This window comes from Bubalus bubalis, chromosome 5 (assembly GCF_019923935.1).
Source record: "Bubalus bubalis isolate 160015118507 breed Murrah chromosome 5, NDDB_SH_1, whole genome shotgun sequence".
NCBI lineage: Eukaryota > Metazoa > Chordata > Mammalia > Artiodactyla > Bovidae > Bubalus > Bubalus bubalis.
This window is the reverse complement of record NC_059161.1, coordinates 112,365,006-112,381,753: the sequence shown is the minus strand read 5'-3', so window position 1 is coordinate 112,381,753 and position 16,748 is coordinate 112,365,006.

Here is a 16,748-nt window from a genome sequence, read left to right as displayed (position 1 = left end):
TTTGCATGGCCTGGAAACTCCCATAACTGTGAATCTTGATGCCATCCCCCAAAGGGGAGATTCTAGATCTAATATGAATGCATGCTCCCCAAACTTTTTCTGAAACAAACAAACAAAAAGGCCCAAAGAAACACACATCAGCTGAGTTTTACTACTAGTGTGTTGTCCGGAGCAGAATTTAAGGTTTTCGCAAGTGTTCAAATAGATTCTTTTTCTAATTTTCCCTGAGTCTACAAAGCCATATTCCTTCCACACATACCTGTTTTATGCCTGTTCTGTACTGAGTTGTGATCTAAGGCATTGGATGCACAAGGAAATGTGATGATTCCAGGGAGCTTAAAGCTGGCATTATTTTTCTTTCTATGGTAAAGAAAATCTACTGCAATTTTCTGTACCCTTTTCCCTGTCTTGGTCTCATGGACCAAGTTTCACCTTGGTCTCCCATCATAACTGCCACCATTATGTGAGTGACTCTTAAGTCATTTTCAGGACTTTTGAAATCTCTCCTAAGCTGTGGTCTAAGATTTTCAGCGTTCTGCTGTTTGTACTTACATTCATCTCAAGCTCAGACTCACTGACACTGTGCATAGATCTTCCTTTCTTGTCTACCAACCAGATCATTCTCATAACTTTTCTTGTTCTCTTAAAGGTACAATATTCCCCAACTGCCTAGCTGGGTTCCCCTCTGTGGGCCCTTACATGGCAGCATGTCAAATAGTCCTTTAATTCAGCCTCCCCTACGTGTTCCCCATCACTCCTTCACTCCCATCACCATCTCATTCTGGTTTGACTTATTATCTCTGCCAACTCTGTGATAGTTCCTCAGTTTGTCCCCCATTTCCCCCTCTCTTTTCTGTTTTTGGCTCTGCTTTGTCTTTGTTGCACGGGCTTTCTCTAGATGCTTCAGGCGGCCTTAGATGCCCCTAGGCATGTGGGATCTTTGTTCCCCCACCAGGGATTGAACTCATGTCTCCAGCTTTGGAATGCAGATTCTTAACCACTGGCCCACCAAGGAAGTTCCTCCTCTCTTTTTCATCTTAAACATAATGCTCACTGCTGATTGCTTTTAACAAAGCATCATTTCTTCAGCACTCAGCCTTCTTTATGGTCCAGCTCTCACATCCGTACATGACTACTGGAAAAACCATAGCTTTGACTATACGGGCCTTTATCAACTAAGTGATGTCTCTGCTTTTAATACGCTGTCTAGGTTTGTCATAGCTTTTCTTCCAAGGAGGTACTTACATGTTGTTTAATCTCTCCATACTTCAGTATGAAGACCCATGCAAGGAGGATAGCGCTAATAGATTGAGGTTGTTGGGAGGACTAGTTATGTTCATTTATGAGGAGTGTTTAGAATAATGCCTGGTGCAGGGTGGACACTCAGGAAGCCCCAGTTAGCAATTTCTACTACTGTTGTTTCAAGTGTTGTTGGGATTCAGAGAAGAGCGAATTCTGTGCAAACTGGAGTAACCGGAAGAAGCTTCCTGCAGAAGTAGGACAGGAGCTGGGATCCTGAATGACGTTCAGGGGGAGAAGGCGCATTACACTTTGTTTTCCTCAAGATCGCAGAGCGAGTCATGCAGATGGTGCAGTCCGTCGTCAGCCACAGAAGTGGTGTTGCTTTTCAGTCTCTAAGTCCTTTTGTTCAACAAAACAAGGACTTTTTAGGGCGTTTTTATCTCCCCTGCACCTGGCCCACATTTTCAGTGAAGACCATCAGGACGCAGAGTTCAGGGCTTCCTCCCGGTGCCAAAACCTCTACTCTCAGCCTTGCTCAGCCCGTCAGCCCAGGAAACATCTGCGAGGGCGGCTGCTCGGTGACACACCTCAGCATCAGCCAGACTGGCCGAGGGCGGCCTGCTGGGCTCACCTCCTCCGGACCGCAGCGGGGAGGCCCAGGAAAGAGAACTGGGAGGCCGGGCTTGTCACCTGGACACAGAGGGCTCCAATGACGTGATCCTATTGTTTAAAGAGCAGCCGTCTGATGCTTTGTTCTTGTTAGTAAAACAAATAGAGCCTCCTATTTCTATGGTAATGCCTGAGCCGCCTGCCCAAAACAGGCCTGATGGTCCCACCTGGACGCGGTTGCCTGGACTCTCAGTGAGGAGCAAGTGGGAGACTAATGACTTGCACAGCTCTGGCCTGATGAATAGCTTTGGAGGGAACTTCCTGGAGTGGGCGGGGGATGCTCCACCCAGGCATCTTGATTGCAGAGGCTATTTTGAAGCTTTTTTCTTTTTGACTCCCAGAGGGACAACCAATTGATTGAGCTAGATTTTCTTTGGAGGCTGTTCATGCCTCACTCACCTTTCACCTCAACACGCATCGGCAGGGCCAATGCTCCTTCCACTCCATCAGTGCTCCCCCTACTCCATTAGTGCTCCCCCCACTCCATTAATGCTCCCCCACCCACCAATGTTCCCTTCACCCCATCAGTGCTCCCCCATGCCATCAGCATTCCCTCCACTCCACCAGTATTCCCCCCACCCCATTGGTGCTCCCCCACCAATCAGTGCTCCCTCCACCCCATCAGTGGGTTCTCCCCAAGAAAGCCTTGTCCAGAAGAGAGTGTCTGGGTGGTACTCTTAGTGGCCTGGTTTCCTGCATCCAGCCTGCTTTCTGCTTCTCTTCCAACTCCTCATTCTTACTGTGCATGGGTTCAGCCACAGCTGGAGATGAGGAAAGATTTTTGTGTTCAGAAAACCAATTCCTTCTCCATCTCCAGCATCCCATGCCTGCGAACAGCAGAGGGAAAAGTTTTCTGTTTCCAGTGTCCCTGGAAACCACTAGTTTTCCTTTTGAGACTTGAAAGGTAGAACAGAGCTCTGTCTTCTGAGATGTTTTACCTTATCTCTGATCGTGGACTATGCCAATCAGTCCTGAAATGCATTTCCTAAAGGGTATGAATGGCAGTGCCAGGGTGGGATGGCATGATGGGTTGGTCAATAGATGATTTGTAACTGGGGATAAGAGAAATGAGGTCTGAGGTGCTTGAGCTTGGAGTTATTTGTAAACATGTACCCAGGAGCCCATCACTCCCTTCTCTCACTGGGGACCCCTGTGATCCGTGTGTGTTTCCCTTTGAAATGGAAATGTGCACATGGCTCCAGGCTGGAGGCCAGGAACTCACAGCTCCAGGAGGAGGCTCAGGTTGAAAGTAGGAGAGCAGAATTCATCTGGTCTCTACTTCCTTCCTCCACACTTTATCTGAAGTTTTGTTTCTCTTCTGGTGTTCTCTTTCCCAGCTCACATTCTTTCTGGTGCTTGGGGATCTCGTCCCATTTTCAAAAGAAAATAAACGAAGCCACAGAACAGGCTTACCCCACTCTTAAGAATACCCAGGGGGTGGGGATGGGGGTAAAAATGTCTAAATCTTAAACCTTAAGTGTGATTTGGGAGATGGGTGCTCTATGCTCTGCCATGAATAATTCAGAGCAATAAGGAGATTCTGCTTTCTGAATGGCTTTAGATGAACTAAAAGAACACATTGGATGGGGTATCAGGCAGCAGAGCCAAGGGGGGGGAAACTCAAGAGACAGTTACCAGGGACTTGTGCAGCGTTTCCTCCAAGTGAGAGATTACCACATCTGAATTCAGAGGTTTTTATATAATGGGGCTAAAGGTTGTTTTCTTTGTTAAAAAATTAGGGTATAGTTGCTTTACAATGTAGTGTTAGTTTCTGCTGTACAAGCCTCCCATTCCCTTTCCCCATCCCAGTCCTCCAGGTCATTACAGAGGTGAGCTCCCTGCGCTGTACAGCGGCTTCTCACAAGCTCTGTAGTTTACACGTGGTTGTGTATATATGTCAGTCCCAATTTCCCTATTTCATTCTCCACCCTCCATGTCCACCAGTGTATGTGTGCATCTCTGTTTTTGCCCTGGAAATAGGTTCATCTGTACACAATGGCAACCCACTCCAGTACTCTTGCCTGGAAAATTCCATGGGTGGAGGAGCCGGGTGGGCTGCAGTCCATGGGGTCGCTGAGGGTCAGACACGACTGAGTGACTTCACTTTCACTTTTCACTTTCATGCATTGGAGAAGGAAATGGCAACCCACTCCAGTGTTCTTGCCTGGAGAATCCCAGGGATGGGGGAGCCTAGTGGGCTGCTGTCTACAGGGTCACACAGAGTTGGACATGACTGAAGCAACTTAGCAGCAGCAGCAGCAGCAACAGTACCATTTTTCTAGATTCTACACATATGTGTTAATGCAGAGATGTGAATGGACCTGGAGCCCATCATGCAGAGTGAAATAAGTCAGAAAGAAAAAAAAAAAAGGGTTATTTTTCAAAGTGCAGTCTTCATTTGGGGAGACTTTTTACTTATTCCAACTGCGGAATTCTAAACTTTTCTGGGGGCCCTCCTTTGGGGCCCCTGCTTGGACAAAACTACAGACAAGGTATCACAGTTGTAGTCTCCCTGCAGTCCTAGAGTTTTGTAAGGCCCTAGAAGATAATATTTAAGACTAGAAAAAAGTTCCAGTTTCTCCAATTAAAAAATAAGACTGTAAATAAAAATAATGAGTTTATTACTTATTATGCCAAATAATCCACAGCAATTCAACACAGAGATGATCTATAAGCTCTAGTTATGTAATATGTAGGTACACTATAATATGTTTGATGTGTTATGATGTAGCGCATCCAGTATTTAATAAGTTTAATTTGTAGGAAGTTTGTATGATGACCCTGCTTCAGGCCTATGTGATGAGACATCAGTTTAAAATTTTGAATTGCAGAGGAATAGAGCAGCATAATAGTAAAGAACTCAGGTTCTGGATTTAAACCCAGTTAAAATTCAGAATTTTTATATGACCTAGGGCAAATTCTTTACCTCTCAAGCTTCTTTTTCTCATTAATCAAGTAGAAATCAAAGTAATTGCATTTCTTTTGTAGAATTTTTTGAAGGAGAAAAGTCCTTTCATACAGTAATTGGAACACAGAAAGCATTCAGCAAGCTTTTAATTGCAATTGTTGTTTTTCTGTTGCTCAAAAATGGTTTGCCCTAGATGATTGCTATTAGTACTCTTCACCCTGGGCTCTAATAGAGATTTAGGCTGCCTCTAGAAATCAAATTCATTCCTAAAGGAATAAAAATGAACCAGTAGTGGGACTTCCCTGGAGGCCCAGTGATTAAGACTCCACGCTTCCAATGCAAGGGGCATGGGTTCGATCCCTGGCTGAGGAACTAAGGTCTACAAGCCACAGGGCGTGGCCATAAAAGTAAAAAAAAAAAAAAGAACCAGGAGTAAGAAGATTTAGAACAACGAGCTTCAGATCTTGATGACAATGTTGTTATCGTTTCCAACTGTCCTATGGAATGTGAGCACCTCTGAATGACATACCTCGAAGCATGTCTCTTGGACCAGAAGTCTCTCACTTGGCTGCTTTATTCTAGCACTTTTGGCTTAAAGAACAAAACTCCACATAAGAAATAGGCTATGTTTATTGTTGCTTGGAAATATTTGGAATAACAGCTGTTTCCATTGTCTAATAGTCCTCTTGAAGTCTAACAGATTCACTACACTATCTCATCACTTTCTTGTTACACAGACATCACAGCCTTCCTGGACTCTTTTTGGATCTATTGTATTCTTTCTTTATCTGACTTACTCCTCTTCATCCTTCCAAACCCTGCTCAGATGTGTCTCCAAAAAAGCCTTGCCTAACTCCATCAGTTTGCACTGGGGACAGTATTTTTCAGCTTCCTGTGATATCATCCAGTTTCTCTTATGTCAGACTGTGTCTGAGTTCAGTTAAATCAAAACTGATAAATGCTTTGCTCAATATCTGTGTTTGTGCATGCTCAGTCACTCAGTCCATGGCATTCTCCAGGCAAGACTGCTGGAGTGGGTTGTGATTTTCTCCTCCAGGTGATCTGCCTGACCCAGGGATCAAACCTGCATCTCCTATGTCTCCTGTATTGGCAAGTGGATCCTTTACCACTGAGCCACATGTTGTTGTTGCTCAGTCACTCAGTTGTCTCTGACTCTTTGTGACCCCATGGACTGCAGCACGCCAGGCCTCCCTGTCCATCACCAGCTTCTGGAACTTACTCAAACTCATGTCCATTGAGTCAGTGATGCCATCCAACCATCTCATGCTCTGTCATCCCCTTCTCCTCCCACCTTCAATCTTTTCCAGCATCAGGGTCTTTTCCAATGAGTCAGTTCTTCGCATCAGGTGGCCAAAGTATTGGAGTTTCAGCTTCAGCATCAGTCCTTCCAATGAATATTCAGGACTGATTTCCTTTAGGATTGACTGATTGGATCTCCTTGCAGTCCAAGGGACTCTCAAGAGTCTTCTCCAACACCACAGTTCAAAAGCATCAATTCTTTGGCGCTCAGCCTTCTTCACAGTCCAACTCTCACATCCATATATGACTACTGGAAAAATCATAGCTTTGACTAGGCAGACCTTTGTGGGCAAAGTAATGTTTCTGCTTTTTAATATGCTGTCTAGGTCGGTCACAGCTTTTCTTCCAAGGAGCAAGCTTCTTTTAATTTAATGGCTGCAGTCACCATCTGCAGTGACCTGGAGTCACCTGGAAAGCCCAATTAAATACCTGCAAGGTGTTGTATTAATGTTACTTAAACCTAGTCAGTTGCAACTTAATTCACATAGCTCTGTATGTACTATATTCAATGTGTATGATTTAGGAGTATTTTAATATGAAATGTAAGAACGAGTCTATGAAAATAAAAACCTCCCAGGCATGTGAAGATCTTAAAAGACAAAGCTATTAATGATGAAGCCCTCGAGAGTTCTCACGAAGAGTAGTATAGAGTAGGGAATATCTCTGTAGGACTATGGACAACACTGTCTGGGTTTGAGTCAGTTTTCTACTAGTTAGTAATTGTATGAGTTAGGTGAGTCATTTAATTTCTCTAAACCTCAATTTTCCCATCAGGAAAACTGGAAAAATAATGGTAATGAGCCTTGTGGTTTCTTCTGAGCCTGAGTGCCACATGACATTAATGACCACATCTAATGGACGGAGAGTTCCCAGGAAGCGCTCTGCCAGGAAGACCGTGTCACTCGGCAGACCGCTGCGTATACGGGGCCCGGAACCCGGCCTGGGAATGCAGAACTTCTCGTTAGTGCTGGCTGACAGCGGCACCGGTACCCATCAGGCATTCAGCGAAGGGACGTTCATCCGGACTGTTCCACAGCCTGCTAGTTGCCTCACTTCATTTTTCACTCAAGAATTGGAATGTTTGCTCATTGCAAACTTAGTCCTAGGATTCCTTTTAGCCCATTATTTCTTGGAGCTCCAGTACCTTGAGGATAATGTTCATGCTCTTGAGCGTGGCGTTCCAGGCCTCCTGGGGTCTGGGCTCCACCGGGAGAGCCCTGCTCCTCTCCTGCTCCACTTGCGCTGTTCTTCTGTGGTCTCTGGGCAACTCGAGAGCCCTCTTTCCTCTGCTCCTTCTGTCTGCTGTGTCTCCCAGCTCCCAGCCTACACCCTGGGGTGTGTCATCATGAAAAACTCGCTGTAATACTATTTCCTCTCTGAAGGTATTTTTGATATTCTCCTTGTCCATCCCAAGCAGTTTTAGGCTCTCTGTGTACATCACTATTTTATGTATGTGTGTGTGAACATATATGCATGTTCACATCAGGCTGTACAGTTTTCAGTGTGTCTGTTATCCCCAGCAAACTGTAAGCTCCAATGTGTTAGTCTCAGAAGAATTACCTGACATCTAGTAGAGTGTCTGACATAAAGTGTATTATAAATAAATGTAGATTGAATCTTGCTACCTCACTTTATTGAATGAAGGATTGGGTTGAGGTGATGACTGATTCACTGATTGGCTGAATCAATGAATAATCTTATATGGTAAAGCCTTCCCTGGTGGCTTAGTCAGTAAAGAATCTGCCTGTAAGTAGAGTCTAGTTTGAGATGAGGGCTGTTGGTGTGATTACACAGGTAGGGACATATTTATGGGTTTAATGAGAGTTTTTTGGTGGATGGTGTTGTTCTTTTCCTCTTTATAGTATGTATTGCTATGGCTGTATGACTCTAGCTTTTTAAACATTTATTTTTAACTGAAGGATAATTGCTTTACGATATTGTTTTGGTTTCTGCCATACATCAACATGAATCAGCCATGGGTATACATATGTCCCCTCCCTCTTGAACCTCCCTCCCACCCTATCCTACCCCTCTAGTTGTCACAAAGCACCAGTTTGAGCTCCCTGTGCCTCTAGCTTTATATAGAATAGATTAGGGTGAGGGGGAGAGAAGAGACTGGTCCCCAGGCCTGGTGCTTCTGGTCTACCTTTTCTCCACACCTGTAAGTAAGGATGTGTCTATTTGGGTGGGGAGCTCTTTTCTGACATTTCACTCTCTTATTCTTTGGAAGCTAATTTGAGAAACAGGGAGAGCCCAGTGTCTGCAGCTCATACTTGCAACTTCTCCCCCTGCTGCCCAGGGGGGCCTTTTCTAGACACGGGGACAAAATGTAGTTGGGGAGGTCACTGGAGTGGGCAGGAGGGTCGGGTGCAGATTCCAGCAGGCCACTTGAGCCCTCTGGACCTTCTCCCCCTCATTTATTAAAGGAGAGGTCACTGTGCCCCCTCCAGCTTGGAACTTCTAGAGTTCTGAGATGACTACCGTGCTGATAAGGATGATCACCTGTTGGTGGTGGCCTTAGGAGGGGGTCAGTGATGGGTTCAAGTCCTCCAGGCAAGCTCTGGCCCTCGTGGCATAAAATCAAAGAGGGCACGTTTTGTTAATGTGCTTTATCTTGCCCATCAGCTCTGGGAACTTATTCCACTGGGTGATCACAGTGAGGCAGCCTCCTCATGTAAGGAGACTCGATCCCAGGAGCGGCTGCCCTCTGACCCCGAGCATTACTCACCCTGTCAGTAGTCCCCAGACTGGCCCACTGCCTGTTGGGAGCTGCAGCTGGGCCAGGAATGAAACAGGATGCTTGCTGGGAGAGGGGGCAGGGTGGAGACTGATGGGCTGGAGGAAGATGCAGCCTGGACCAAACACACATACATGCTTAGCTTGAGGGCTTAAGGAAATGTGACTGCATCGTGATCTGGGACAAAGACGTGGCCAGACGGGCCCCTGGGAGAAAAGTGTCTGGATGCTGGTACCCAGACAGGAGGAAAAGATCGTAGCTGTGCCAAACCAAACAGTCAAAGCATGAGGGGCAGCCTTGCCTGATGGGTTGGTGGCTCCAGTCACCTTTGCCTGTGTTTCTCTTCTAATGCAGAGATCTGCCTGCAATAACAAACAACAGGGAGCAGCCCAGATCTCAGTTCCTGACGGGCTCCGTGGTGGGAGAGAGAACAAACATTACAAACAGCCAGCCCAGGCTAGGGCCGCGTTTAACAAGGAGCAAGCTCATTCCAGTGGACGGAGTCTTGAATGTTCTCCAGCAGCTGTGGGTCTGGAGGGCTCAACAATAAATCCTTCCAAGAGGAGGTCATGCACTTCGGTAGACATTACCCCAGGTACCCTATCCTGCTCCCAGAGGCTAATGAACGGTGAGAGGAGGTGATGGGGAGATGCTGGGGACACGGAGTGAAGAAAGGTTTGAGTAATATCAGGAAGGAGTCAGCGACCAAGGCTCTAAACCACCATGCTCTCAGGTTGGACCTGGGCTCTGCAACTGGCTCGTGACCTTGAGCAAGTTCATTAATCACGTGGACTGAGCTTCAGTTCTCATCTTGCTTGTGGGAAATGGAAGGAAATCCCTATTGAATTAAGTTTGAAAACAGACGGTGAACTGAGACGTTTCAAATATGATAGCCACAGATACATGGAAGTACTGCTCTTTCCTTCACTAAAGTATATGACTGAGTTCATTCTTCTCATGTTGCAGACAGTTCTTCTATGGAGAACAAAGACAAGAACTAGAAAAGAGAGAAATGCCATATTTTTGTAAAGGACATGTTTGCCTTCCCTGGTGTTTGCCCACAAGGGCAGAGATTTTGAGGTGGGGGTTAATGATCACTCTGGCAGGACACACCCTCAGAGATTCTCTAAACTTGAGAATAAAGCGGAGATTGCAATGGTCACCAGTTCTATATCCTAGGAAACAGAAGGAAATAGGCTGTATGTGTTATCTCTCCAAGCCCAACCTCTTTGATTCGGGTTTTGACTCAGGACACCAGCGACTTCACCCAGAGACTGAAACATCTTTTGAGATTCGAGCTCACGACACAGAGGCCCTTGGCTCTTCCTTCTGGTTTAGTGCAGCTGCTCTGCCGGACTGAAGGCAGGGCTGAAGCGGTGCTGGTGGACTCTGCCAGAGGAGTGGCCAGAGAGATGCTCACAGAACACAGTAAACAGGACATGGAGGAAATCAGGAGCTGGACTCGGGCTGTTACCGAGCCCCCCTCACCTCCCCCCAACTACCCTGCTCATTGTCAGGAAACAGGGGGGAGCTGAGAGCCACTGAGCACACAATGATGCTGCGGGAAGTGGCCTTTATAAATACGCAGGGGTCAGGGCCAAGCCCGGCAAACAATAGGGGGAATGGTGATGGAGGGCAGTGGGTGTGGAGTGTAGGGAAGGCCAGGATGACTCCATCAATGACAATAGCTGAGCAGGCAGTTGGTGGGGGTGGAGGTGCACAGGGAGGCTGGGGGTTGGGAACCAAACAATACAAATTGCTGCGACCCTGTAGCCACAACAAAGGGCAGTGGATTCTGTTAATAGTCCGCAGTGTGTCCCATTGTTCCTTTCATAACTTCTGCCTGGCCCCTACACCTCGAGATCTGTTTTGCTCTATTTACTGGAAGCTGCCCCTGATTCAGAGAGTGCTGCTCCTCACCAGCGGTGAGCTGTGTGGGCTGTTTGGCCACATTTTCTGCCTTGAGTTCGTCCTTTTAAGCAAATAGGCACCAAAGCCAGCTTGGGAAGGCTGGTGTGGAAGGGACAGAGGGCAACAGGCAGTGCTCCCTGACATGCTCTTTGATGTAATCTCCCTCGATTCACTTGGATGGATAGATGGATGGATAGATCCATGGGGATGGATAGATGAGAATGTCACCCTCATTTGCCGTGTAGGGAGATACAGCTACCAAGTAGAACTTCCCTGGTGGTTCAGTCAGTAAATAATCTGCCTACCAATGCAGGAGACAAGGGTTCAATCTCTGCATCGGGAAGATCACCTGGAGAAGGAAACGTCTACCCACTCCAGTAATCTTGCCTGGAGAATCCCATGGACAGAGGAGCCTGATGGGCTACAGTCCATGGGGTCTCAAAGAGTCAGACACGACTTAGTGACTGAACAACAGCAACAACCATCACGTGCAAAGATGGTTGTGTGGTTATGGCTCAAGTCAAAAATGTAAACTCAGCAGATCAAATGTTCTGTCCGTCCGTCATTCTTCTGTTTTCCAGTGCTTCATTGTAAATATAACTACACGTTTAATTGGGTAATGAATCATTCCATGGTCATCCCTTTCTCTGAAATGGGAGCTTTTTGAAGGCTGGTGCTAGATCTCTCTCATTGATGTGGTTTTCCCAAGGCTCAACATAGTTCCTCCCGTGAAATTGGCCCTGAGTTAATATTCATTGAGTAACTAGAGGATGCATGCTCTTTTGCTAGTGAGTCCCCTCCTGTACAGCCTATACAAGAAGCCAGCTGGACCCTGTGACCTGGGCTGGCTTTATCAGAGTGGCCTTAGCACAGGTCATCTAGATCTAGGAAGACTTGACCATGGGGGTGTCCTCAGGGTGCTCTCTCAGGACCACGGAGTATGCTGTGCCAGCAAAGGAGGTGCTCCTTAAATATCTTGTAGCATATATAATTAATTAAAATGTTGTCTGAATTGCAGTGAAATAAAAGGTATATGAAATTCAAATGGAGATTAAGCCACTTTTTATCTATTTTAATAATTGTTTACAACATACATTAAAAAAAAATAGGCTTTGCCTTTTAGTGAGAAAATACTAAACAAAATGCAAATTTAGAGCTTGCTAAAGGTAGCTTAACTCTAACCTGAACCTTCACATTCTGCTGGTGAAAGTAGAAACAGCCATATATTTCATAGCAAGCCGTCTTGTGTAAGGTATCTCAAAAGCCTGAAAATATTCAGCTTCTTCAACCCAGCAGTTTTATTCCGGGACTCTTTCATGAAAATGCAGACAAAAAATTATAACCAAAGATGTTTATCATAGCTTTATAGTAATAATGCTTAAAGTAGGAAATAATTTTTCTAATAATAGGGGATTTTAAATTAAATCACTAGTGTGAAAAAAGTGTAGAATATTATGATGACATTGAATTAAGTTAATTAAATTAATGGTGTGCTGTGCTGTGCTCAGTTGTGTCTGACTCTTTACAATCCTGTGGCCTGTAGCCCATCAGGCTCCTCTGTCCATGCGGATTCTCCAGGCAAGAATACTGGAGCCGGTTGCCATTTCCTCCTCCAGGGAATCTTCCCGACCCAGGGATTGAACCCACGTCCCCTGTGTCTCCTGCATGGACAGGAAGCCCCTTAATTAAATTAATGATATCTTGAAAACTTACAAATACTTTCGGTCAGTGATTATTACTTGACAAAATGAAAAAATGTAGGTGCAAAATATATACGGCTTATATTCTCAACTATGAAAATACACATTTAAATCTAAAAAAGACTAAACAGTGTTTTAAACTGCTAGTGGTGATGCTGTCAAGATGTCAGAGTAGCGGTTTACTATTTTTTTCTTGATATGTTTTTCTGCTTTTTATAAAAGTGAGAATGTATTTATAAACATGTATTTTATAATTGGTTTTTGAAAGTTTTGCTCTGGTAAGTTCACTTTTTAAGTTCCAGATTTTCTCTGTGAACCTCTGGAAGGCGTGAAATGTTGGAGTGAGTCTCTCCAAAAAAAAAAAAAAAGAAAAAGAGGATGGGAGAGGCTTAGTTGTTGAAGGAAATATTCTTTTGATTTGGGGAAAGATCATGAGGGAATCACAATTGTAATATGGGAAGACATTCTAAGTGTCCACACTCTTTTTTTTCCCTCCCTGCTGCTAAGCTGTGAATGAAGAACGTGTTTAGCAGAGGCTGTGGGAAGTGGCAGCCACATGACAACTTGAAGTGAAGAAGGCATGGTCTCAGCTGCTAGAGGTTGTCGTGGTCTTTGATGTGAGAAGGCTTTCAGGCAGAAGTCTGCTTTGATGGAAGGGTGAGAGGCAGACACCATAGGATGAAGTTGACGAGCCAAGGTTAGGTCAAGAAATAAGAGTTAACATGGGTTGCGTATCCACCTCACGCGAGGCACTGTTTTGAGTATTTAGTATATGTTAATTCCTTTTATCCTAGTGGCAAATCCATGAGCTGCATATATTACTTTCCTCATTTTAGAGATTAGTGAGTGGAGGCATAACATGCAAGTAATTTGCCCAAGGTCACAGGACTAGTGGATAAATCAGGATTTGAATTCAGGAAATCTATCTGAGAGCCCTAGCTTTTTCATCATGATCTAATCCCTCTCTGATAAAAGCTCTGAACAATAGAAAGGTAGGACATTAGTCCCAGGTGTTCACAATTCTCATAGCCCCGGGACACATTCATCAGGACAAGAAATGACACTTAAATAGAAGATAGTATTGTAAAAGGAAATAGCTAGTGTTCCCTTAAAACCTCAAGTCCCATTCAATACTTATTTGTTTAATAAATATTTATAGAGGGCAGGATGTCCTGGAAGGGGTGATAAAAGACTGACTCTAGAAAGACAGACAGACAAGTAAGTAAATGGTGACGGGCCCTGAGAGCCCTTGGTGGACTGACACAGATTGATGTGATTACACGGATATTTTAGAGAAGACACTGACAATCAGTACAACAGCTGGGAGCCTGCAGGGAGACAGATCAGGAAATAATACAGCAATCAGATCAGATGTACTGAGGGCTTGAAATGTAGTCATCTGAGTTGGATGGAAAAACACAGAATTGGTGACTATATAGCAGTTGGGGTACCATCAGGAAAGAGATGGCACAGTCTAGCTGGGAGTTGTTATAAGCTTAATATAGGGATGACTTATGATCCAAAAGGATATATGCACTTGCAGCTCTGTTTACAGTAGGCAAGACTTGGAAGCAACCTAAATGTCCATCGACAGAGGGATGGATAAAGAAAATGTGGTTATTGTTCAGTTGCTAAGTTGTGTCCAACTCTTTGTGACTCCATGGTACATATATACAGTGGAATATTACACAGCCATCAAAAAGAATGGAATTTAAAAAACGAAATAATGTCATTTGCAGCAGCGTGGATGCACCTAGAAATTGTCATACTGAGTGAAGTAGGTCAGACAGAGAAGGAGAAATATCATATGACATCCCTTATATGTGGAATCTAAAAAGAAAGGATGCAAATGAGCTTACAAAACAGAGACTCACAGACTTAGTTAGAGAAAGACCTTAATGGTTGCCAGGGGAAAGGATGGGTGGAAGGGATAATTAGGGAGTTTGGGATGGACGCGTACACGCCGCTATATTTAAAATGGATAGCCAACAAGGACCTACTGTAGAACACAGGGAACTCTGCTCAATGTTATGTGGCAGCCTGGATGGGAGGGGAGTTTGGGAGAGAATGGATACATGTATATGTATGGCTGAGTCCCTTTGCTGTTCACCTGAAACTATCACAACATTGTTAATCGGCTTTACCCCAATACAAAATAAAAAGTTTTTAAAAATATGTAAGGATGATTTACAGAGTGTGAGAGTGGGTACTGAGCAGTACCCTGAGGTTGGTAACATCAGGAGGCAGGAGGCTTTACTTCCTCCGAGTTTGATGGGTGACAGGAAGGAATGGTTATCAGAACCCAGAACAAGCCGTGTGGAAAGGAATTTGTGATGGGCTCTGGCCTTATGTCCAGAATATAGCCAGTCCATGGGGACCTGACAGGGAAGGAGAAGGGAAATAAATAAAACACCTTTTCTCTCCTGCCTCCTTCCAGTCTCTGGCCAGTGCTCACCAAAGGCCAAGTGCAACTGGCAGCCAGAGTTCAAAGCAGCTCAATGGTTTGTGTCACATAAGTCAGTCTCCCTAAGGGTGTGTTTGGGAGGGGGAAGTGAGCCTGGATGGAGGGGCATCTGGAAGGTGTCTGGCTCACTTATGTATGAGCTTCCCGGGTAGCTCAGTTGGTAATCTGCCTGCAATGTAGGAGACCCCAGTTTGACTCCTGGGTTGGGAAGATCCCCTGGAGAAGGGATAGGATACCCACTCCAGAATTCATGGGCGTCCCTAGTGGCTCAGACAGTAAAGAATCCGCCTGCAATGCAGGAGGCCTGAGTTCGATCCCTGGGTTGGAAAGATGCCCTAGAGGAGGGTATGGCAACCCATTCCAGTATTCTTGCCTGGAGAATCCTAATGGACAGAGGAGCCTGGAGGGCTACAAGCCCATGGGGTCGCAAAGAGTCAGACATGACTGAGCAACTAAGCTCAGTGCATACTACTGTACATGCGTAAGCACTCATATATCGTAGTGATGGTGTGGGTTGACTCTGTCACAAGTCCCAGGTTTCTCTGATGCTTCATTATTTCTAGGTCCTAAAATAGGGAATATAGGAAGATGTACAGAGCGAGGATGAACGTGGTGTGTTCTGCTTGGAATGCATTTTTGAAGTGCATGTGACAGATTCATGTAAAACATCTAATACATAGTTATTATATACTCAGCTAAGAAGAGAGGATGAGGGATGTGGAAACTGATAGTCACCATGAGTTATCTAGGCGAGAGATAAAGCCATTGGGAGGTGGCTGGGGAGAATATGCACAGTGATGACTAAGGCCCGGAGGATCTCCAATCTTTAAAGACGTGATGGAAGCAAAGGCACCCAGAAGAAGCTTCCAAAGAAGCACAGAAGCTTCCAGATCCCTCTTAACCTGATCACTGCCCGTGTGCCAGGATCCTTGGGTTTGTATTTCTGTACATGGACTCCTGCCATTCCAAGGCTGTGGGATGCAGAGTGATGGGATCGTAAGCTGAGAAGTTTAAGACCTGAGTTTGTCTGCTGGGCCTCGGTATAGAAACTCAAATGCTGACCTTTCCTCTTAAAGCCTTCCTCACTTTTTGGGAAGAGCACTGTTTGACCACATCCTACCTCTCGGGGTGTTTTTAAGGATAAATGAGATAACGTCTGTAAGGCCCCTGGAGAGGAAGTACCAGTGCAGATAAGCATATGCTTGGGTATTTTTAGCTGAGAGCATTCGGTGTTCAGGACGTGCCATTTAGCAATTCCTGGAGCCTTGAAAAGGAAAGAGAAAGGGGTGGGGAGACAGGGAATCAGAGGCAGACAACAAACTGTTTTTCGAGAAATCCCTCCTACCCTGAGTGTAAGAATCCACGTCAAAGGAAGCAAACACCATGTGTAGATAAAACAGGAAGGTGACAGGTTTGCTTGCTTGCAACCAAGACGGTTGATGCCAAAGGGCCGGCCCTGGCAGTTCGTTTGCCCTAGGGGGTGGAGGTCCAATTGCCACCGCCTCCTCCACTGATAATGAAAGCAAGGTTAAGTGACTCTCCGTCCTGTACAGAATGGCAGGAAACACCTTCATCACCCATGACTCTTGGAGAGAGTGGCCTGGGTGGGGGTGGGGCGTGCATTTCCTGCCCAGATTCCAGAAAGGGTGCTCAGACTGTTTGGAGGCATGAACCTGCTGACCCAACAGATGCAAGGCTGTGGAGTGACCACAGGGCCTAGCCTGGCCCACCCGTGTCAGTCCATATCTGCTTCATAAGCACAAAGCCTTCAGAACGTAATAACAGGAACCTTAGAAA